This window comes from Geospiza fortis, unplaced genomic scaffold (assembly GCF_000277835.1).
Source record: "Geospiza fortis unplaced genomic scaffold, GeoFor_1.0 scaffold95, whole genome shotgun sequence".
NCBI classification, from domain to species: domain Eukaryota; kingdom Metazoa; phylum Chordata; class Aves; order Passeriformes; family Thraupidae; genus Geospiza; species Geospiza fortis.
This window is the reverse complement of record NW_005054333.1, coordinates 5,657,725-5,682,844: the sequence shown is the minus strand read 5'-3', so window position 1 is coordinate 5,682,844 and position 25,120 is coordinate 5,657,725. Positions and strand designations below refer to the sequence as shown.

Below are 25,120 nucleotides of genomic sequence, written 5' to 3'. Positions count from 1 at the left end.
TGCCTCCTGCCGGCCCATCGGGGCTTTTCGCCGGGAATTTCAGGGCGTTCTTCCCCCCATCTCCCGGGGTGGGTAATGGGGAAATGCAGAGGGGTCGTGCTTCGTCTTTTCAGTTCCGAAGGGTTTGTAATTTTGAAAACCTGAAGAGCCACCAGCAACCAAGGCGGTGAGAGTGCAGTCTCTCGATGGAATATAGTGTCAGTCTGAAACAAAAAAAGTTGTTTGATTGGTTTTTTTGAGGGAACGGGGGTTGGACAAAACCTCGAACTGATTCCACAGCCTTGGTTTGACCAGCAGAGCAGGTTCAAAAATCAGTTCTTGGTGCATCTTTTCTTTGCATCACTGTGAGGCTCCACTTGTATCTCTTATCCAGTAAACTGGATAAGCATTTTAAGATTAGTTTAACTCTGATAGAACCCAAGAGGTAGAAATACTGATGCTTTACAGTGTCAATCTTCTTCCTGACCTCTTCTCCCTTGACTGTGAATGGTTCTGAAGATCTTGCCATTTACTTTGATAAATGTCATTGATTTCTCTGCTGTACTGGCTCTGTGGCATCTGTGTTGAGAACTAGAACTACAAGAACTGTATAAAACTTGGTCCCAGTTAAAATATTTGTAGCAAATGAGTTATTTTCATGACTGTAGTGTCCAACAGGAAAGTCTGTGAACACTTCAGTTGTGCAAAGCACAGCTCCTCTTCTCCCTCCCGTCCTTCTACCAACGGAGTCATGCTTACGCTACGGCAGCAATTGCTGTTATTTCTTACCTCCAGTTGCTGACCTATGCCACAAGCAGGCTGACCTTCTCTAAGGGATTACTCCTCTGCTGGGGAGCTGTCTCTGTCCCTCTCAGCCCTCTATCCTATACCATTCAGTATGGTATATGGGCTACCACCTCATTTTAGGAGTCAATGCTGTATATGCTTGTTGGTGTCACAGAATGAACCAATTTCTTGTTGGTATCATCCCAGACATAACTCAGTTTAGACTGTACTCAGTAATGGCTAACTCTTTCAGGTAGGCTAAAAGCATTTTGATTCAATGAAAATTTCAGTTCTGTATTTCTGAGCAAGCAGAGAAATTCACAGTAACTTGCAGAGCTGCCAAGCCATGAAATACAGAGCCCTGGCAAAGATTCTGAAGAGTTAGTTTATTTTTGGTGATGAAGACACAATTTATGATAAAAATTATGCTGTCAAATATTTTTCTAGTTCCCTCTAACTTAAGGAATCAAGTATATACAGTTGAACAGAATTAGGTCTGTGAGAATCTTGTCTCATCTCCTAAATGCAACTTGCTGGTATCTGGAAGGAGGACCCTGATTCTCTCTCTGTTACCTACCAATAAGGCTCTCTGGAAGATAAAACTACATGGATTTTTGGCAGAGCAGAGATGACTAAATGCAATTATGTATATTAAAATGCAGCACTGATGAAAGGTGGTATGGCATATCCAGGGATGGTTTTCAAAAGATGATGTGTATGATTGTATTTCCAAGCCCAGAGGCTTGGGAAAGGTCAGTGAATAGCCATGGGGAAGCTGGAAAAGCATGTTTAGGAGGAAGAACAAGGAATATGTATGTTTGTGTAGTATAGGTGTTCTGGAAAACATTTTCTGGATTTGAAACTTTCCTATTTACATATCATGTTTTCTTCACTCTGTCCAAGCAGAACGTGCTGATGTTCTGGCTTCTATTATGCATCAGTTGTTGAGAGCTCTGATGGGCAGCTGAACCCTCTTCATCTTTTGTCTGTCTAAACAGAAATGCAGCAGCGGTATTGTCAAACCAATAACCCGCATCTCACTTGATTTGGGTGCCACATGAGGTGATGCAGAAAGCTGTCTGTGCTGTGAGGAACACCACAGAGTGCCTTAGGATGGAGAACAGCAGAAAAGACCTTCAGTTTGGGGAGCTGGCTCAAACACTTCTCCAGCACACAGTGGCTTTCATAGAAGAGGTTTTTATATCTGAATAGTTATGATAAAGCAGGAAAAAAAAAAGAAAATAAAAAGAGAATGATATTTTAACTGGTATCAGAGACAACAGCCAAAATAGCTCTTCTGAAAGTGACTCTTTTAAAAAAAGGAGCTATCCCATTTCTAATATAATCATCAGAAGTGACTTGTTGCTGGAGGCTTAGTTCTGTCTAGCATGTCACTCTTCCTTTCTTTCTGTTGCCTTTTGTATAATGGATGTGACTGCTGTCATCTGAATTGCTTACTGCATGAAAGATATATTCTTCTTTGTGCTCAAGTCTCCAGAGCCATCCCCAGCAGAGTGCAAGGTGAGGTACTTCTTGTCCAGTGCACATCATGGTGAGAGATGAGGCATGAGTCACTTCCCTCGTGGGCAGTGATGACTAACTGCCTCTCCTGCCCGTGGAGCTGCCACACCAGAGCTGGGCACATGAGGAATCATCACCTCCAATCAGCTCTCTGATGACGACATGATGTAAAAGCAGTTTATTAGGCTGCAGGATGAAAGACTTTTACAGCTCATAAAGGAGGAAAGCTCATAAGAAGGTAATAAGAGAAGGAATATTTAATTTGCATGAGTCTTCCTAGAATTGTGCTGCTTCTGAAGTGTAAATCGTAAGAGATTTGTATACAAGATTTCACAATGTGTCACATAAGAGTTATTAGGATTAAACTATAAAAACAATTTCTCCATAAGATTTTCTTAAAGAAAATCATCTTCTTTTAGTGTGCATGTCATAAAGCTCTTTAGAAATCTCTTGCTTTATTAACAATATGTAGAAGGCGCTTAGAATTAGGACTAGGTACAAAATGTTCGGGGTATTTTTTTTTTTGTTGCAAATGTTCTGGGACTAACATGAAGTATTTAGTTTTCAACTTTTCAACTGAGTCTATATGAACACTTTGAAGAGAAAGGAGAGAGAGACTGCAAACCAGACCAGACTCCTACCTTTGCAATAAAATTTCACTTAAAATGGCTTTGGAAACTCTGCATTATAGCAACAGTGGATTTACACCCAAAAAGGTAACATCATGGATTAAAGGTTTTGTACTGTTCTTTCTTGCCCTCGAGTCATGCCTCTGGTCCTCATCTTGACTTTCTGGGTTTCTTTTCCAAAATCTTGAGAAGGTTTGACTCATCAAAATAACATGTTTTTAAATGTAAATACTCCAGTCCTGTGGAAAATTTTCTGATGTACAGATGCAGGTCCAAATTTTGGTTGGAGGGAGAAGAATGTAGTGATTCATGTCCATAGATCAGATTTGGGAAAACCCAAATTTAAGACCAGGGAAGCCAAACAGTTTCCACTGAGTTTTTTAATTATCACTTCTGCATTTTTATGGAAGAAAATGAAGTTTCAATGAGGGAATAAATGTGTGCCATTTATGCTGCAGTATTACAGATATTTTGTATAAGTACCAATGGCAATGACAGGAAGATGAAAAGTAGTCTTTTTGTCTGCTAGCACTTTGTTAGCAGTGTTCAGATTTCAGGCTGGTCATTATCTTTTCAGTTTGATCTTGAGAGGCAGCGGTTATGAATAGGGGCAGGGATAGAGCCACAACTGCCCTGCCGAGACGGAAATCTCCTCCTGATTGAAGCCCATGACAAAACTCCCATCAACATCAAAGCACAAAGATTCCAAGCACAGCAACCTGAATGCATCTGAAATCCACTGTTGGGCAGCTTGGAAAGGTCAAGGTTTTCTTCCAAAGATTAGTAGGGAAAAGAAAAAGACCCAGAGCAAATCATGACAAGCATAAAGAGAAGAGGAAGTTGGCGACTAAGTTCACAGTTCATTGCTAAATCTGTATTTATTAAGGAAGCTAATTTTTGTGACAACTGATACAGGCATTCAGCTGGCTTAGGTGTTTCTGCTTCAAATGAGAATGGGATTACTTTTTTCTTTGGTTTGATGTTAGGGACACGAATATATAAGATTTGGGTGTCACAAGTGGTGTCTGTAGCACTACTATGGCTGTTTACTTAACTAGCATATTCTGCAAAGGGGAGACAGAATTTCCCAGATTACCTGCTAAACTTTGTGTCTTACAACTTTCAATTTCCATGTGTTTGTGTTATTTTAAAAAACAAATCAAAACAAAATATTTGTAATCACAAAGTACTTAAAATTTTATTTCAAAATATTTTACAACCTTTTGCAAAGGAGAAACTGAAAGAGAAATAAAAGGTTTTGACATTAATTTAGTGCTTGTTCAGTGTATACACAAAAGGAATTTAATTAATAACTTTGGTATTTAAATCCAGTAGCTACATCTCATAACATGGCTTTAGTGTTCAAAAACAGAAAAATAACCCCTCCCAATGACATTTTTGTTTCTTTTTTTCCATACTGGAGCAAATCCAAACCCTATCAGATTTATGAAGGCCGTGAAGGTTAAGGAGTTTATTGTGTTAAGGAAGCATAAATTACTTCATAAAGCCACAAATGAACTTGTTAAATTAATGTCTGCCTTATGAGTCTCCAGGGAGCACACAGGCAGGGTAAGGCATGCCCTCCTCATGGATGAGATGGGAACTGAGCAGCATGACAGATGTCAGGAGGCTTTAGGAGGGGAGGATGGGCTCTGGGAGAGAAGACTTCTGCTGTCCTGGAGCAGCTGCTGGTGCTCAGGGACAGGCTAGGATGGAAACTGAGCATCAAGGTGCTGGAGAAGCTGTTTGTTACTCTATCAGGCCCTAATAAATTAGATTTTGGGAGCAGGATAATGGTTAAAACAGATAAATAGAAGTGCTATGTTTTTCATCTTAGCTTCTCGTTTTTTCTGCCCACTTGCTTACCTGTTGCTTTGCAGTTGTTACTCACTTATGCTGAGGTTGTTCTTGTGCTCTTCATGTCTTCACTGTCAAAACAAGCTATGAGTTTGTAACTAATGCAAAAGCAGACTTGCACCACTATTTTCCTTATTCCTTCCTTTTGTGTTATTTTCCAGTTTCTTCTTTGTAAGTCATTAGCACAGAAAGGAATCAGTGGGACACATTATGGATGTAGCAGCACATTTTTAGCTGCACAGTGCCCTAAAACTGAGCTCATAGCAAGGGTTCATCTCCCTGAATTATGTAACACAGAGGTTACTTATCAATTTTTATGTTTGACACTGAAAAATTGTTTTGGTTCAATAAGTGGTTTTTAAAGTGTAATTATTTTGTCATATTGAAATATGAATTTTCAGGAATTTATATTTTGGATTTATTAATTTCAAAGGTAAGACTTAAGCAGTCTGTAGAGTTATGAGAATTTGGAATCAGTTGAAGCTATGCTTCCAGGGTACAAAATAGGGATATTCTCTTGAATTACCATTTAAATGTGTTTTCAATAGATTGCCCTTCTCTGTTGCCTTGAGCACTTAATGTGAACTAAGCTCATATCGTAAAAGGCATCTTATTGTTTTTGATGAGACTAACACTAATATCAAAGGATGGCATCAAAAAGAAGAGTGACACTAATTATTCAGATGTGACTTTCTTACCTGTGGAGACAGCAATAATGTGGGCTGTGTTCACAGCTTAAGCAAACCTAAGATTTGATTTCAGTTTGGGTGTGCCTGTGTACAGGTTTATAATCCTGTCACAATTAAAAATGATCTGAAGGCTCTGGCCAGGGTCAGCTCCCTGCTCTGTGCCATGGCAGTGAAGCAGATGTGCCAGGCAGAGTAGTGTAAGTACTAAAAACTCAGCTAAAACTGAGGCAGAACTGATGAATTGGCTTAAGTGAAAGGGAAAAAAATCACATGTGGAACAGAATGTAGGCTTTAATGCTCCATAAATATTTTATTAAAATGCTTTGCTGTGTATTATTAATTTCTCTATCTGTAAACACTGCCAAAGTGTAATAAAATACTGTAAACAAGATCAATTTAATATTTTATGTTTATGTTAACTCTCATGTTTATTCAGAAAAACAAATTACCTCATAATATTAAGAAATTAAATAGTAAAATGCAGATTTTTTCACTTCTGGAATAACTGCAAGGAACCATTCAAAGGATCTTCAGCCAATGATTTTTGAGAAGGTGTTTGGGCATGGTGTTGATTAATAAATACAGCTGAAATATGATCTGTGTCTTTATAAACAGTCTTTTAGCTCTGTCTTCAGGATTTTTGAAAAATCTTATTCTAGTCAGAACTAAATTCTGAATTTCAGTGGCATTCATCCTTAAAGTACATATAGGAATGGGGATGAAGGGCTCTGTGCTGTCATGAGTTGGTATTCACTTTGAAATTTGGGGCTGTTTTTGTATTTTGCAGACAAGGTTCTAATTCCAGGACACTGCTGCATGCAGTTGAGTCAATGGTGGTCACAGCAGATTCCTGACACTGTGAGAAAGGATTCTGCTCTTCTTCTGCTGCATGGTCTTCATATAGGCCTCCAAACTGACCTGAACTTCTGGAAAGCAAGAAAAGACAACATTTTATTTAAAAATAAACAAGTAAGAGATTTCAGATATTTTTGCAAGCATCAAGGAGAACTTTCTTTTGGATTGCCTTTCTCTATGCACTTTGAAAAATGAGGCACCAAAACAACTTTATGTTGTTTTGTTTTTGCAAATAGTTTATAGTGGTTTCCCAAAGTAAGCAGGGCATGCATAAATTACAAAAGAAAGACTGAGTTAAATATAAGAGGAAGTTAATGTTAAGGGGTTAAACAGCTGTAAGGGGTTCTGTTGTTCTTGTCCATCTCTTCTAAATTTCTTCCCACGACATTTCTAACACTCTGGAGAAAATGAGTTTGAGAACAAAGTTTATATTCAGGAAATTACTGCCAAATTTGGCCATGAATCAGACAATATTGATTAATGATAACAATCATAACTTGTTACAAGCAAAATAGCTCTTTCTAATTTAAAATAATAGGCAAGGTTACTTACTTTCCAAATTGTTGGGAGCTGTGTTTAATCCTCTTCTTTTTCCATGCTTGTTATTCACAGTGTTTTGATGCCATGATGCCAGGTGAGTGAGAATTGTGAAGAATCCATTTCATTCCCCACTTTTTTAACCTTTCCAAGGATTTCAGCCAGCATTTATCAGTTTTTATTTGGTAGTAGGCTTGGGACATATTTCTTCATCAATTCTCTGAGTGTACTTCTAATCTGTATATTTTTGACAGGCAACCATGATCTTCAATTGTTTCCTTCTCATTTGTAAAATTATAGTTTCAGTGTTGTCTGGATTTAAAAAAAAATTTGTTAATATCTTAAAAGACAAAGAAAGCAGCTGTTACCCAGCTTTTCAGGATGTTCTCAAGGAAATAGAAGATGGTAAGGGTTGAGTGAGTGAGATGTATACTTTGTGTTTATGTGTGTCATAAATCACAACCTACTTGTTGCTCAGGTAGCTTCAAGTAAGGGTTGTAAACCACCTAAGTACCTAACAAATAAATGTTACTTGATACACAGGACACTATTAAAAAAGACACGGACGTAATCTGTCTTTTACCTGCTCAATAAACACTAAAATTACATTACAGATACTTCCAACTGGTTTTAGATTATTAAATTGAAGATAAGATGAATAAATAGTTGTCAGCCATCAGACATACAGGCACGGTGCAGTTAAATACAAAATATGCTTCTTGTGTAGAAACAAATTCTCTAGAAGATATATAATCTTTCCAGGATCGGTTGCTGCTCCTTACTTTGCATTGTTGATATAAGTTTGCTGCCTCTTTTCTTATCACATATCTTAATAGGCATTTCTGTTTGTGAATTTCAAAATGCTGGAAAGAGCTGCACAAGCCAAGAAAATATGGGCTTTGCAAACAAGCTGTGAATGACCTGCCTTGAGGCATTTTTTGTGGTCAATGAGCTTTCCCCATACTTCCACTGAAACCAAGTGGACTGCTGGGGGCGTGAGCACTTCTAGATGCTGGCAAGAAAAGACATTGTGTAGAGTTCACTGTTCTGGAGTATTTTGTTGGTCAGGAAGTAGGAGAATTACACATTATATATGCATGTGTGCTATGTTTGATTCTGGAGTTGGGGAAGCCCTCTTCTGCAAGTTTACTAAATGATGAAGTCTAAGAGAACTCATTTGCCGTTTCTGTATTTGTTGGCACAATATGTGCCACAGGAGAATTAGGACCCAAAACCTATGTCAGTGTGATGTCAAACGGGTAAATAAATTTTCCATGTCACTTTTACTGAGAGGAAGGAACTCTCTTTACTGTGTTATTTTCTGAATGTCCACTGTGCATACAGAAGGTGATACCTACCTAAGAGTCAGTCTAGCCAGGCAGGTTGAGGTTGAGGTGCTCTGGGAGCACCTCAAAAGTAAGCATTGCATTATGAGATAATTATAAAACTCGAATCATTAGAGATGAAAGTTTTAAAATATAATACATGTTGGGGTTTGTGTTTGTATATAAATTGAAAAGTGACTTTATGACTGATGTCATGACTACATTTTGGAAAGTAACTTTTAATTTTTTTTCTGTGGTTCATTTATTTACATTCTAGTCTAGATTGTATCTTTCACCAAAAATCTTTTTAAAGAAACTGAAGAAGCATTAGAGTATGTGAAAACAGCCAAAACTACCTTAAAAAGCTTTAAGGATTTATTCTTTAATCACAGAAACATGTTGGAGAGTTACTTCGCCTATGCAAAGGAATTTAAACCGTGGGATTTCACATTTGAGATGTTGTTTTCCAGACTTGATATGTTCCCTAAAAGCTCACTGAAGACTGAGGTATTGCTTATTATCTCTGCTGCTGGATGAATACAGTATCTGAGAAATATGGGCTATTCTCAGCCATGCAGACAGCAAGGGTCAGGTTTCTAATATCCAGAACACAAAATCACAGTGCACTGAGGAGAGGTAAGAGTGTTGAACAGGAAGAGAATGTCACATGCTGTGCAAGAAGCAGACTAGTAATAGCATTATGAGGAATTGCAAAGGTGATTCCTAAATCCACTGCTTCTTAGGGTTTTGGAAGCTGCCTTAGTACAGTGCTGGTCTCCACATGCAGCCCATGGCTTGAAATTTCTCCTGAGCATGGCACCTGCCTCTAAGAACTAAGGACTCATCTATTTATAGCTATAAATATGTAGTGTTTCTGGCTAGTCCTTGGATGAGACAAAACACCCTTCATTTCTCTTTTTAAATCTCTGCTTTTAAGCAAGGGAAAATGAAAAAGCTGAGGTCAGGAAAGAAGTGCAGAATATTTGTCTATTATTGTGGTTAGTCAGCTCTGTAGGATGGGAGCAGCCATAGTTTTTGGTTCCTGCTCCTGGGGCTTTTTTATTGTTCTTTACTGAAACTGGAAGCAGTTGTAGAAGGAGACAGGACTGGCAGTTGATTAGAATTACAGAATCATAGAATAGTTTGAGTTTGAATGGAACTTTGAAGGTCACCTTGTCCAATTCTCCTGTGATGAGCAGGGACATCTTCAACTAGACCAGGTTGCTCAGAGCCCCATGCAACCTGGTCTTGAGCATTTCCAGGGATGGGGCATCCCCACCTTCTTTGGACAATCTGTTCCAGTGTCTCACCACCCTTATACTAAAAAAACCTTTTTCCTAATACTCAGTCTAAGTCTACTCTCTTTTAGTGTAAAACTATTTTCCCTTTTCCTGTAGCAACAAGCCCTGCTAAAAAGTTTGTCCATATCTTTCTTGTAAGTCCCCATTAAGTACTGAAAGGCTGTTGTAACATGTCCTCAGAGCTTTCTCTTCTCCAGCCTGAACAATCCCAATTCTCTCAGCCTCTTCTCAGAGCAGAGGTGCTCCATCCCTCTAAGCATCTTTGTGGCCCTCCTCTGGACCCATGCCCTTCCAGAAAATGTGAGGCTCACTTTTGGGATCTGAGTTGGAAAATTATGTTCTTTACCTCTGCAATTATTGAGACAGTGTGCTGCTCCATCCCACCCCTTTAATTACTCTCTGAGAGCAAGAAATCCAATCTTACAGCGTCTGACAGTGCCCACCAGCACGATCTGTGAAAGGGATTTGGGGTGAATATGTCGGATCTTGGCTGACTGTCATGAGAACAGGTTGAGGTTCTTTTGGTGAGGGGGAGCTGAAGGTATTGGGAAGAGCATCCTTTGCCAGCAGTTTTACAAAGGTGGCATCTTGTGCCCATCAGAGATGTCATGCACAGCCGTTGCACGTGAAGGAGCTCTTGCTGGTTCTCAGCAGTCAGGGGGGCCACAGAGAGCCCTGCCCCGTGCCAGGGCTGACAGAAGTCTGTAGATGACAGTGGTGAGACAAGGGGTCTGCAGTGACCTGGGGTCTGCTTGGGGAACTCATGACTGGTTTGCTCCTAGGAAGAATAACTGTTCTGATTTCTAAACATACAAGGGAAAAATTATTTTCATCCCTTTGGGGCATAAAACAATTACTTCATTCGAGTGAAATCAGAGACCATAGAAATTAATTTGGCACGTGTTACTAAAGAGGCTAAAGTGTGTTCAATTGTATTCCTCTGGGAAAAATTTAAGTTTAATTTTCATAACAACATTTTCTGTTACTATAATAAACCATGTGTTTAGGCATGAAAGTACACATTCAGGACTGCTTGCTCTTTTTCATCTAGGTCTTTTTTAACTCAATCTGCTGAAGTTGAAATGGAGTTAAATGTGTGTGCTGCATGGGACAATTAATTTCCACTTGTGTTTTCATCCTGGCAGTGAATCAGCCAGGATGAACCCTTGCTGGAAATATCTGTTGCTCTTTCACCTTTTCCTTCATAGAAATTATTTAACATTGCACAGGCTTAACTGCTCATTCTGTCAAAGCAGAAGGGAAAAGACCAAATTGCAAAGACCATCTCAAACACAGGTTTGTTACTGAGTTTTTTGTAGACATTAATTAATTTTTATTAATTTGACCGAGGAAATTTCCATTATTATGTTGCAATTTCAAAAGCTGGAAAAATTGGTTTTTGTGGACTTGACAGGTGTAGTTAAAGTGAGCAGAATTACTGAATAGTTTCTGGAAAGCTCTTCAGAAAGAGAATATGCGATCCTTTAGATTACAGCAATATGTTAACATTGTACCCTGTACACAGGGTATTATTATTTCCTTAGTTCAAAAGCATCTGTAAACTTGGAGTTGTGACTCTGGGAATGTTATAGCACTGAATTGAACTAGAGAGGCATGAGGTAACACAGCTGGGTACAGTTTCTTCTTTAAAACAGAAATTAATTTTCTTAAGGTTAGATTTCTGGATGCATTTTCTTGATCAGGTAAATTATTTAGAAGTGTCATATGTAGAGACACATTCAGATGGCTTTCGCCAAAGATTTTTAGTGGATAAACTAAATTTAAGTGAATAAAATAAATTTGGATAAAGTGAAACAAAATACCCCAGCAACATTGTCCAAAATTAAAGAAAAAAAGGTCAATTTTTCACATATAATATACAGAACTGTCAGTTCTGTAAGCCTTTTTTCCTGAGTGTTAGGATGCAATTTACATGCAGTTCTGGTGCAGATACAAAATCAGTTGAATCTACTCAAAAGATAGAGAATGTTTTTAAAATATTGATTTATAGAAGTGTCTTACAATAAAAGCTAAAATAATTCCTAACACTATACTTACCAGCAGTCATGGTATATCTTTAAAATAAAACAGAATATTTATTACTGTACTTTTTTAGACACCTTTTCTTGTAATTTTCAAAATTTTGGTGTTGGTTCATTGTATAAATATTTGTGAACTTGTAAAACTAGGTTTTTGGAAGGATTTAATCCCCTTCTAACATAAATTCCAATAAAGAAGTACTCTATCATATTATGTAGTTGGCTTTACTGCCTGCTGGCTAGAGCACTTAGCTGGCAGGAGGGCAGCCAAATTCTGTCCTTCATTTTTACCCTGCAGCTTTGTGGAGCAGGGAGATATTGATTAAATTCCCCTTGAAGTGGGGGCTGGTGAAGCCCAGGTGTGTCCAGCTCCAGGTGCAGATGTAATGGGTGCCCTGGGATGCTCTCTTCTTACTATCCTGATCCAGAAGGGGATTCTCCTAGCTGTGTCCCTGCCATTTCCCTGTGCTCCTGGCACCTGTGTACCCACGAGGCTGCTGGGTTTGCCCAGATGCAGACTATTGGAAGGTGGGCTGCAAGCTTTGCTGGTCTCCAGGAGCTTGGATCTGCTCTGTGGCAATTTTGGCAGTGTGCTAAGGAGAGAGATTGCTGCATGTGTGAGGAATGCTTTTTTTTGGTAAGATATTATTTAAACAGGCAAAATTTGGGAGCAGACCCAAATATTAAAGTTGTTAAAATGATAAATAACAAGAATAATTTGATAAAACATATAATAATGATACTTATAAGAAAAGGATTAGCAGAATATAGAGATTTACTGTTCCATTAGATTGGGTAGGAAGTATATTCTCTGTGTGCATACACTGATCTTTTTTGCAAGTATATATATTAATCTAGGTTCTTTTTTTCACTAAATCTCTTTTATAAACCATTTCTCTGGTTTATAACCAGAGAAATGGTTATAAACGGTCTAAATGGTTATAAACGAGGTCTAAACTAAATGAATGGCACATGCCTAGTTCATGCAGAAGCCTTGTAAAGTTGTTAATGCCTTTCTACAAAAATCCCGGTGCTTCTTTCAAATCCATGGCAGAGCTTTCCATGTCTCAGGGTCAGGACTCACTCTACTGTACTTCTGAATTTCATTGCTCCTGATAAAATCCCTTGTGATTCACAGTAAATCCCTGCGGATCCCTGCACAAAGCTGCCTCAGAAAGGAGAAGTGAATGGCAGCAGTGACCTACTGCTGCCTTTTTTCTCCCTTCTGAAGCACCAGGAAGCTCTGAACCAGCCTTGTTTGTGGCAGATGTGGATCCAAACACCCCTCCTGAGGTCTGTGTGTAGCTTACCCAGTCTTGCCTTTACCTCTGGAGGATTCCCTGCATGCTCAGTATATAAACATAAATTTGGTGACATGCTTGAAAATCAGTTTTAAGCTGCTCTGTAGGGTACAGCAATTTGGCCAGATGTAAACTGTAAGAGGGTTTGGATTTGATCAATTTTTGAGATGATGAGTACTTCCTTAGTGACTTGACTTACTCAGGACAAAAGCAGCCCTTTAGCACAGTTCTGAATGAGCATTCTGCATTGTAAATTTGCTGACTTTCCAGATTATTGCCAGGTAAAGCACAGTCAATGAATATTAGTTTTCAAGTTTGAGCCATTCTTCCTCATGCATGCAGGTCTAAGTGTTGACAGAAGAGGTACAGGTGAAATACCAAGCACCAATTACTGCGCTGGTTTTACTGTCACCACTAAAATATTTATTTTCCAGGTTCCTCAGAAACTATTTGCCTTTGGGTTTTACAATCCTAATCCAGATCTTTATCAGACAACAGCTGTCATTTTACAGTTAATTTATTTGTCAGAAGCTTGAAGGTTCATGCTGTTAAGTGCATGATATATGAATAGTGTCCACATATTTCCAGAACAAGCCTTACATGCTTCTGGATAGGCAGGAATGTGTTTGGCTAAAATGTGAATGGAATTGCCTGAAAACCTGAACAGAGTAATGATCTGGTTTGTGGTGTGACTGGGGGGGTCGGATCCCAAAGAGGATCAAAGGATGCATAGCTTTCAGGACATAAATCAGGTCTTCTCAGACTTACTGTCTTAAATGGATTCTTGATGTGTTAAATGTGTGCACCCCTAAAAGAGAATATATTGTAATTTAGCCACAGAACTATACCTAAATTCCTTTATTTGCCTTGGAGAAGTGCAGTAGTTCATCCTGTCATGGGTTTTGTGTACATGAGTAGGCTTGTGCTGTGAATTCAAAAAAACCTCAAACAAACAAAATTGATGTTAGTTGAGGGACGGATGGAGTTATAAAGGAAGAAGATTCTTAACTAAACAAGTTAATTTGATATGCCTATTCAGAGATGCTGGGTTTTTATTTAAATGTCCACCGTGGCTACTAATACTTCTATTTGTTTGTTTATTTATTTTTCAAGTGGCTTGCAACCGAAAAGAGATCCAGACAAGTTGCAAAGAAAAAAAATTCTCAGATGTTTAACATATTTAACAAAGTAACAAGTGTAGCTTTACATGTACATATTGCATGTTGCTGTTCCTATTGCTAATGGAAAAAAGGAGAAGATGCTGGAGCTCTCCTTTTAGAGCCAACATGGACTTGCATTAGTATGCACCTCTAATTTCTACCCTGCTATTATTTTTCCAAAAATCCTCATCTGTGAACATGGTTAATTACCTTGAGTATTAATAAAGTACATCTGTGCTGTAGAAAATGACTTGTTCTGTTGCCTGATACATATGGTAGCCATGCATTAAGATTACCTAATTAAATGTAACAATGATTCAGAGTCAAAAATACTGTTTACTTAGTTGACTTCAAGTATTTGAGTAGCTGAAGTCTGATGTGCATAATAACCTTCTTAATGATACTAGATAGGCATAATTTGGTCTTGTAAAAACCTGATGAGAAGATCTTTATTTAACAGGAGGGTTAAAAGGATGAAACAGTATCAAAGTAAGGGGCAATGTAGATGCCTATCCCTCTTACTATGCTTCTTAAACAAAGGTGTCCCTAGTACACACATGTATTGATTTTGCAGTGGTACACTTGCATTATAGCTTAAACTGTTATTCAAAATCAATCTGTATTTCTCAGAAAATGCTTTAGCTGCTAACTGTTTCTGTTTAAAAAACCCCCAAAACAACTATCACTGTTAGTAGTATCAATCATTGCTTGTTGGTTAAAAAAGCACTGAAAAATCTCAGAAATGTGTTCAGTGGCAGAGGCGGGCTATGTGTTTAACACTACCATATGCCATCCATCAGATTTTTCTGTCACTGGAAAAACACGGATTTTATACTTTTTTCTCCCTTTTTTTTTAACAATACAGGAGTTTGAAGATGATTATACTGATTTTAAAGCCAAAACACTGGATATTGACAGATGTGTTGCCTCCGTTTTCTGTAGGATTTCATGACTGTTCTAGTTTAGAATCTGTGTTCAAAGCCAGTACCCATATACATGAAACTGTTTATTTATAATTAGGAAGATAGTTTTGTGCATTGCTTAAATTACGGTTTTAGTTAAGCTATTTGTGATTTGAATGCCTTGAAATACTGACATATATATTGCAGCTGGAAATCAAACTGTGTTCTATGATTCTATTCTTGCTTTAGCTATGACTGCAGGCTCCTTCCAGAAGTTAACCCATAGCTAAAGCCAGATCTAAAATGCAGCTCAAAGAAACAGATTTTCAGCTCACTAACTTATTGTATTTTGCATTTGTCTGCATGAGGCCCAGATAATCCATGGATGGCAAGTGTGTCCAGGCTCTCCATCCAGTGTAGCACACAGGTAACCTGGGTAGTTGGAGCATGTGTTATTCTTACACAGGAATAATGAAAACTTAAGATAGGAAAGAACTGATTAGAAACAGTTCTTTAATATGATTTAGGCATTGTCATATGTTAAACACAAGTAAGTGAAGTCATGTTATTAAGAAAGAGGTAAGTATGTAAATGTTTAAATGAGTGGTTGTCCTGAAAGGCACAAGAATGTGAAATCTCGCATTTCAATCGGCCTTGTTGAAGTATCTAGTGGAGTATTGTGCTCAGACATTACACTTCAGGAAAAAGAATCTGTTGATAGTCATTGAGGCTGAAGAAGAGGAGAGAGAAGAGGCATAAATCTTCAAATACAATAGAGATTTCTGCATACAGGAAGGAAATAGTCTATTCTCTACACCCAGAACATACTGAACTTAATTTAAAGTGTATAAAGTTCAAGTATGATGACTGAGAAAACCACTTTATGCCAAGCATAATGAATTGCTAGAACAGATTGCCAGAGGAGGTGACAGGCTCTTCATTACTGAAAAATCTTCAGGGAGAGCTAGAAAAACCTTTTTGCAAATTGCATAGGTATAGCAAACCTCTTCTTGGAGCAGGAACATGGTCTAATTACTCTTGAAATCACTGTACATTTAGATGTACATTTCTATGACACTGTATTACACTCAAACTGTGGCAGAGTATTGTAAATTAGTTGTGGGTATAAGGCAATAATAATGAATATTTAGCTACTAATTTTGAATAAATTAATTTTCCTTAGGTAGACCCTTCTGGCATTGTTAGCAATTAAGTGAGTGTCTTGCATTTAATGTTTACCCTGTTTCTTTCCAAACTTGTTTTCTCACTGATTTCAGACAATGCATACATTGTTACATCTACTCTTTCAAGAAACTGATAACTTGTCTTAACTTTGCACATACCAATGAGAGTGGAAGGCAACTTAAAGAAATCACCTCTGCTTGCCACTTGTTTGGTCAGCTTTTACAGGAGTAGGTGTTTTTTTCTTCTCTAGAAAACATTAACTTACAAGTAAGACTTGGAATTTTTATGAGACTCAGGAGGAAGAGCCTAGTGACTTATGAGAGAGAATACCTCTGAGGGAAAAAAAGGGGAGAAAACAAACAAATGAGAAAAGTACAGGATAGAATTTCACTTAGGAGGTGAACTCGATCCTTGCATCCCTTCCAACTCAGAATATTCTGTCATTCTGTGATTTAGAAAGTATCAAGAGTGTGGGGTATATGTCTAGATCTGGAAAGCCTAGTTCCATACTTTTTAGGATCTGAGCTAATCTGTAATTCTTTAGCATTCTAAAATTCATCTGTTGGGGACAATTTAAGAGCATATTTAGAAATATGTGGTTTGTTGGTAAGCACATGACACATACCAACAGTACAGCTTGGTTCAGTGCCAGTCTCTGCACTTCAGAAATCTTTTGGATGAGATTTCATGTTGAGATTATTACAAAAAGAGAACTCTGCTGCCTTATCTGCTGTTTGGGTTTTTTCTCTTTTTATTTTCGTTTCAAGCTTTCAACCATCTTGGAAGCTTTCTAAAAAAAACCCTGTCTGAGAAGATAATTAGCCCAAATTGCAATATTTCACTGCAATTGTTTAGTGAAGAACTAGATAACTGCAAACGAACATGATGAACACATTAAAAAGGTATTGAACAATGCAAAAATAAAAGTGCATTTTCCTGCTCGTTCATAATACCTTAATTTATATTCTAATAAGTGGGGGGAAGAGGAGGAGGTTATAATTAAATCATTAACAAAAATATGCTGGTTACTTTGGGAAAACTGAAATGTTCTAAAGAACTGAAAGAACAAGTACAGACATTTTGGTCCTACTTTTCATTGGAGTCCATAAAGAGTTTTATTCTTGTATGAGGACAAGACTTTCAAAGATACTTATGGGGGACCTAAACATCCAAGTTATTTGAAAATTGTGCTCTGTCCGTTCCTCTTGTCCTGATCCTAAGCAAACATGCTTTCAACTGGGAGAACAGAGGATGGAAGCTCATGTGAGAGCTTTAGACACACATGAATTAAATTATTGTGTAGTACCAAGCCCAACATTGAAAACTGACATAGCTAATAGCATGCAAGGAGGGAGAAATTAAAACTTTCCACCAGCATTTGTTCATCAGTAAAGGGAAAAAAAACCTGATTAGGTGTGGGTTTTTGCCTTGCAGAAAGTCCACTTAGAAAGTCCTTCTAAGAAAGTCCAGAAAATACCTTTATTTCTCAGAAATACATGGAGAAGTTGAAATCTCTCGAGCAGTATGAAAATCAGACCTACAGTAAGCGGAATGTTCAGGTGGATTAAATTGGTCAGTTTAATTTAAACCAAACTAACTAGGTATAATCCTCAAAACTCACTCCTGATGGTGAATTTTGATCCTAAGGTGTGCACTTAGAACAGTAACTAAATATGTAACTGATGTTTGTCTTTGATTTCACAGTCAAAAAATGACAGTAATCTTCTAGGGTATGAATGAAACTTAGAGTCTTAAGCCTGTTTTTATAGAATAATGCAATTATTCAGGTTGGAAAAGACCCCTAACCTCATCAAATACAACTTTAAACCCAGCACTTCCAGGTCCACCAAAAAACCATGTCCCTAACTGCCACATCTATGTGCCTTTTAAATATTCCAGGGATGGTGACTCTACCACTTCCCTGAACAGTATGTTCTGATGCTTGACAGCCCTTTCAGTGAAGAAATTTTTCCTAATATCCAATCTAAACTTCCCTTGCCTTCCATATCACAGGCATTTGGGACTGTTCAGATATGTTTTCAAATGGTAGAATTTGATGGCTGTCAGGTGGTGCTGTCTTACAGACATCCTCAGCCATCTTTTTCTCTATGTATTCTGTCCCACACCCCCTCCCATTTATAATTTTTGTGAGTGGCAAGTGTAATTTTTCTGAATGAAAAAAATCTGGTGAGAGGAATAGATGGAAAACATTACAGCTGTAGTGTTTCCTACTGACACTAAAAGAAGGACTTATTAAACCATTGTTTTAAGAGCAGCATCTGCATATGAGAAATGAGAAACCTTTATTTGGTCTGTTTTGGGACTTGCACTGCCAGTCTACGGTGAAATTTCTATTTCTGTGCCCATCTGGTCTAATATTTTTGGTAGGATTTTTTGATGTGTACCTTTAGCTGATTTTCTAGTTACTCTGAAGTGATTCAGATTTGAGCTTCCCTTTTTTGTACTTTTGATATGGACAAAAACCACATGACAAGGTATATTTTTCATCCTGATAGAATTTTTTTCCACATGGTTTACTGAATGGTGTTTTTGGGGGAGATTAGTGGAATGAGAAAGCTACTTCCAGGTTATCTTTACATATTTGAAAATGGGTATAGCAGCAGGAGTAGAACTCTCTGTTTTGCTGTGTGGAAGATTCCCAACATAATTAAAATTAAGTTTTATGTGATTATACCTAAAATAACTGAGTATGTTAAGTTCAAATAGTTAATAATTACCAGTGATCCATGAAATGAATTCTAAGAAATTCTAGTAAAAGCTATGACATATAGTTTTGGTTAAATAATTCATCCACTCTAATTTCTTATTTATGAGTAGATGCAGGAATATTCTCACTGTTAATATACAGATCTTACTGGTGTATTTCTACCATGTGTGATTTTTTTTTTTGTTTAAAGAAAATGTTACTCTGTTAAATAGGAATTGCCCAAAGAATAGAATATTAAAAATACAGCTCTGTCAGTATAGCACAAATTAATTCCTCTTCAGGCATCTGACATTGCAGTTAATCAGAAGAAAATGCACTTTACTTGACATATGTTGAATTCTGGGATCAGCCCTTTTTGTCTCTGCTTTTCTTAATAAGAACAAGCATAATCAGTGACAAATGTCACTACCTGTTCTTCATGGGTAAGCAGATGGGATTCAGAGAAAGATTTAAAAGGGAAGCTCCCTTTCCATTTGGTGTAGAAAATCCATATGTTCATCTCAATAAGGTGATGAGGATTCTCAGAAAAACATATTTGCTTGTAATATTTCAGCACAAAAGTTAATGGTATTTCAATGTACACATTAAAATATTTGTGAGTTGGGTTTTTGCTGAGGTTTTTTTGTTTGTTTTTGGGTTTTTTGCGGGATTGTTTTGGAGGGTGTTTTGTTTTACTGGTGTTTTGGGGAATTTTATTTGTGGTTTGGGGATTTTTTTTTTCAAGATGCTGTTATAATTCTAGTGCCACCAAATTCAGGTTTCTTGTTTCTCTTCCAGTGTTGCATATGCTTACCAAAAAAAATTTTAAAGTTCTGAATACTTTCTCATGTTCCTTTACACAGCATAATGTTCTCTTGAGTAGAATAGCCTAAAGTGGACTATTAAGTGGCTTTTTTTTAAAACCTCATGAGGGGACTTTGTTAACATTTATACAACTTTAAGCAGAAGTGGTTTAATAAGTTAAAGAATGCAAGAATATAAATTAACTTCTTTATATGCAGCTTTTCTTTTGTGGTTTCAATGCAGAATCATTTGTAGGCTTTTGGGTGCTTTCAGAGGCAATGCAAATGTGGCTTTGTAGCCTCTTTGCCATAATTCTCTCAGCTTTTCTTATCTTGAATCATATATGCAGGATCCACAGATTTCACTGACAGGTGAAGTAAGCTCAGTATACCCTACAACTGTACCTTGAGTGCTCCTTCCCTCTTCCAGCAAATCAAGAGTTTGAGATGCTGGAAAAAGAAATGTTTCTAATGTGGGAATCTGTCTACAGAACTGTTTGAAGTATCTATTCCAGGCTACAAGCACATGAAACAATGTTGAAAAGTGCAATTTCTCAAGAAAGTGTGGGATATTCATGTTTATATTAATGTAAGAATTTTCTTAAAATTACTTACAAATTACTTATGAATTTAGACTATATTTTAATGTTATATTTTTAATTTGATCCTAGAGGTGCTATAGTTTTGATTTTAAAAAGTTAAATACTGAGGATTTTACTATTCCTTTTGTTTTTGAAATAATAGTTGCTATGTTTTAGGATACCCAGAGTGAAAATATGTCTGCTCCCAAGTCAACCAATTTCAAGATAATCCCAAAGCAAAACAAACTTTGTCGTTTCCTTTAGGGCTTTCTGAATACCCAGAACTTGCTTGATTAGTTTAAGTAACTGAGTAAAAATTCAGAAATCCAGAACTCAGAACTGTACATTAGAAAGCTCTACAAATCTAGAAGCAAGAGTCCAGAAAAGTCAGTGTACAGATCTGTATGGGGAATCAGTCTTGCAAAGTTCTGTTTCCCTCAAGATCCTGCCTTTCATAGGAAAGGTTAAAAATACATGTACTAGGTCTTAAGTCTGTAATTTTGTTGGTAGCACCCCCAGGAAGATTTGCAGGGCATCTTCCCAAAATCTCCCAGGTGCACTTGTATGTTACCTGTGTGTATGGGTGTGAGTCTAATAGCACAAGAAAGTTGTGCACGTATTATTTTATCAGATACTGAAACATGAAACTGTTAATATGTTTGGTCTTTGAGTTGAATTTAGAGAAGATGGATTATTATGTGTCTGAAAAGTAATGGTGGTGTAGGAAAAAATTTTGGCCCATGAACTCTTGCTGTAGGATGGGCTTGCCCCTGCATCCATTTATCTGGTTTGTGGCAGAAGCTTGTCTTCACCAAATGTTGTTGATGCTTTTATCTGTACTTTCTGTTTCAGAGCAGCATTGGTGATTGGACTGAAACCCAGTGGAGAGAGATTAATGTGGAACAGATGGATGCGCAGCTCAGAAGGTTTGCCAAGGCAGGTTCCACAGCCATCTATTTCGGCAATTTGTCTGTCTCAGTGCCACTCCTTCCTCACTCTTCCCACCCACTTGGATGTTTCGGTGGGTTTATTACTCCTGTCCAAGCTGAATGTTCTGGAACATGCTTTGCTTTGGGGGCTTTCCTTTAAAACTATTTTTCTGAATAGGTTTGCAGCCCCTGTGGAGTTATATGTAAAATCATGCTGTCGCTTCTCTGAGTTGAGGTGGTTTGGGAAATAAAAAAAAAGAGGGTGGGGGTTTATGGCAGACCCCTCCAGACAACAATCACTTTTACAGGAAGAATTTGCAGAGGTTCATCTGCTCTGCTCATAGGCTTAGCTCCAGAGGGTTGGGAGCTGCAGGGAAGGTGTTCATTTTTAAAGGGAAGGCACTTCTTCTGCTTGAAGTATTTCAATGTTTTGTTGACAGTAGCCCTGCAGAAGAAAATTCCAATGGGACGAGAGAAGTGCAAAGTGAAAATAACAACAAAGACTCCCCAGACTATTTGCAGGACACTACAGCTGTGCCTCACAGACAGCACAGCGGTTGAATACAAAGTCTTGAACCTAACAGGTATATTTCTTTTTGTTTCATATTTGTTTCATTCGGAAAGAAATTGTCTTTATTGCATGCCTATTTATTAGTCTTTTAAGAGAAAAATCAAATTTCATCCTAGATGCCTTCTCCTAAATTGCTTCAAAAGTGTCAGCTCCACTTACCCAGTTCTGATACTTTTTTTTTAAATCAAAAAAATCTCAGTGGTTTTGGTTCATAGGCTATAACATGGAGAAGTTGTTGGTTTTCAAAATTTTAATAAAATTCTTTTGAGCCATTTTGAAAAAAAATATTGAAGACTAATTTCCTTTTTTTTTTTCATTTTTAAGCTTAAAAAACTGTGAATCTGAAAGCGTAGCGGAGTGTGTAACAGAATTTTTCTGTGTTCCTTCAGTATACCAATGATTAATCACATACAGTTTTAATAAAAGCATATTTAAACTTCTTTTTAATGCAGGAAGGTCCTAACAGTATTAGCACAAAATTGTGATTCAACAAAAAGAAAATGAAAAAATAACTTAATGCCATCTTTTCAAATCATTGATAAAAATTTTAAGGTTTTTTAATTGAATTTCATTAATCTTACCAAGTAGCAAGAAAATAGTGCAAATATCTGCATCATTCCCTGAGGTTTCTAGTCTCAGATACTGAGTCTGTATCTTACATCAGCTTCAATGGCAGCTGTGCAAATAAACTTACCTTCAGTGTTAAAAAGTAGAGAACACCTGAGTACAAGTCAAAACAAAGCAAAAAAAACCCCGCAAACCTGAAACCACACCAAGAAATATTTCTGTTAGGCTCATCAAGTCCACACTTTGGTGGCAAATCTGAGAGTGTATCTGGTGTCTACAGTGTGTTAAATTTATTTAATTGTGATTTTAAGTTGGATTATATTTGAACACTTTGTTATATGCTTATGTTGGACTTTTTCATTGACCTGATTTTCTTCCTGCTCTCTCTTTTCTTTAGAGGTCAGGCTTTCAGTAGCAGAAGACCTTCTCAGACCTTCTGGGACTCCAGTTTCATAAAGATAGAAGATGAAGTCCAAAGTGTGTTTCTCAATGCTGTGCAAGAGTTGAGTACTGAAAAGGTGAGAGATGTACTTTTTTTCCCCTTCTGTTTTTGCAAAATAGTATGTAGCAAACTATTTGTTTGTTTAGGTCTTATTTCAAGAAATTAATCATAGAACTGAATATTTTCATGTGACTTCTCTAGGTATCAAAATTCACAGCCTAGCAAAATGAACTTCTTGTCTCTAGTATAGTTTACCATCACTGTGAATTACATATAATTTAATTAAATTCCTCAATTCCCAGTATGAAATATGATATATACATAGACAGATGTTATTATTGCTCTTATTATTCCCAGACTTTGGAAGAAATCAGCCAAACATGGACTGCCATGGAATTTTCTTACCAAAAGCATAAAAGAATAGAAAATCCTTTATTAAAGTCGAATGAGCACCTGCTTGAAATTTTAGGTAAAAATCAAATAAGAATTCAATTATTAGAAATATTATTATTGTATCAATATTATTCACTCCCTTGATGTACTTGGCAAGTTGAAACTTTTTCTTCCTGAATCTTTATTGCAGATATATATTTTCTCCAGATGTTAGTACTGAGAATTTACATTTATGCTGTGTAACTATACATATCCTAAAAACATTCCTGTCTCCATGTAGGACTTAAGAATAACAATTTTCTAAGCTTGTAATTCCTTCAATTTTTTGAAAATCTTTTAATAATATGCTGTCCATTTTCACTGTTTAATGATGTCTTCTCTTATGATATACAAAAATAACAACTACAGGAGAATTTGTTAAGCTCTTGTCAGCTTTAGTTCCTCTGTTTGATAAATAATTTTGATTTGTGCAGTTTTTCTGGGGTTTTTTTTGTTTTGTTTGTTTGCTTTTCTAGTTTCAGATGCAAGTGAATCTGAAAAGTAAATTTGTGGTATATTTCATTGAATAAATGAAAGGCTGGCAAAGTAAATTAAACATGGCAGATTTTGTCATTTCCATTTGGATGGAATTTCAACGCATATGGTTTCTTCATCAGAGTAATTATCTGCCTTGTTTTCCTTTCACATGGACTGGAAGCTGCTGGTGTCACAATTTGAGACAAAGATCTGCAGGTCATTCCTTCACATGTCTTTAATATCTTCTTTTATTTACTCTTTGTTAGCTTTTTAACCTCCTGGAGGCTCATAGAGATACGGTACTGCTGAGGTGCAGAAATCTGTTCTGCAAAGTCCCTATCATTTAGGAAAGTGATGGTAGAAATATAAGTTTAAGGTCTGTTATTTATTAATGGCTAAAGGTAATCACAACAATCAACATAAACACTTGAACTGACACAAGGCATTATATTAATTCTTCATTCTGACCAAAAAAGTCACTGAACCCTTGCACAGTAAAGATGATAATTTTGTGTTGCCAATATACCTGTAATTCAATCCACAGATCTAGGGAAAGTCCTCATCCTGTACAATTCTGAAAATCTAGTATAGGATAATATTCCATAGGGAAATTCTGTGCTTGAAATTTCAATATATTTCTAATTGTTTAAATCTGCAATTTAGAAACATTGACAACAGCATGTTTCACTATATGCTAAACAGTATATTTTTTTGTAGAAGTTGAGAACCTGTTAAGAGCAATGAAATTATTTGTGGTGTTTAACATGCATAAGTTTCTTCATGGTGCATATTGAAAAAAGCGTTGACCTTGAATGAGCAGAAATTCTCTAAGTTAATAAGTCTGCTAAAATCTGTCATTTTTATCTTGTTGAAGAGTTTTAAGGTATCACCAGTGATATCTGCAGTTCTCTCTGTTCATTTTACCTTTCCTTCATATTCAGTCTAAACACTGTCAAAATAGGTGCTTGTTGCTTTAATTTTTTTCTTTTTCCATCTAAGAAATAGAACTTAAAACAAGCTGATGAGGTGTATTCTTCCTTTTCCCCATGTTTTCTTGTCCCAGTTTAGTAAACTATATGAAGGTGAAAAAAATAAATTTGAGAGTTGAAATAGCTCCCTTTCTTTCTGTACAACAGTTGGTGACTGACATAACAAATAAAGAAAATGTGATGGAAGCTATGAGAAAGACAAAGGTGTATGAAAGCTCTGAAGCTCTGCAGCAGAGGTAAAATTTCCAGTATGATTACAAACTGTTCCAAAGTGTAGTTCTGCAACAAGCAGGAAATGAGAGCTGTCAGATTGTTTCCTTTTTGTGCAGGCGTGAGACGTCCCAATGATTTTTTTTGTCATTTGTTCCTATCTGACATACTGGATTTCTACTGCTTTTTACATGACCAGCTCAACTTGAGGCAGTGGCTTATTATTTAGGGATAGCATGATGTCAGAATTGTCAAATGTCTTCAAAGTATGTTCTGTTTGGATCAAATTCGCTCTCTCCATACTCTGGGAGTCCTTTCACACCTGCAACAGGATGTGGTGGATTCG

The 25,120-nt window shown here is 37.0% G+C and overlaps 2 long non-coding RNA genes across 2 annotated transcripts; both read left to right on the top strand.

Annotated features, from left to right (window-relative positions):
* Positions 1 to 2,261: 2,261 nt before the first annotated feature.
* Positions 2,262 to 6,424, top strand: LOC115947951. Its single transcript, XR_004081801.1, has 3 exons — positions 2,262 to 2,524; positions 2,848 to 3,002; positions 6,249 to 6,424. It is a non-coding gene; the product is annotated as an uncharacterized LOC115947951 (long non-coding RNA).
* Positions 6,425 to 21,023: 14,599 nt separating this feature from the next.
* Positions 21,024 to 25,076, top strand: LOC115947949. Its single transcript, XR_004081799.1, has 6 exons — positions 21,024 to 21,178; positions 21,527 to 21,670; positions 22,622 to 22,742; positions 23,024 to 23,135; positions 23,757 to 23,791; positions 24,712 to 25,076. It is a non-coding gene; the product is annotated as an uncharacterized LOC115947949 (long non-coding RNA).
* The last annotated feature ends 44 nt before the right edge of the window (positions 25,077 to 25,120 follow it).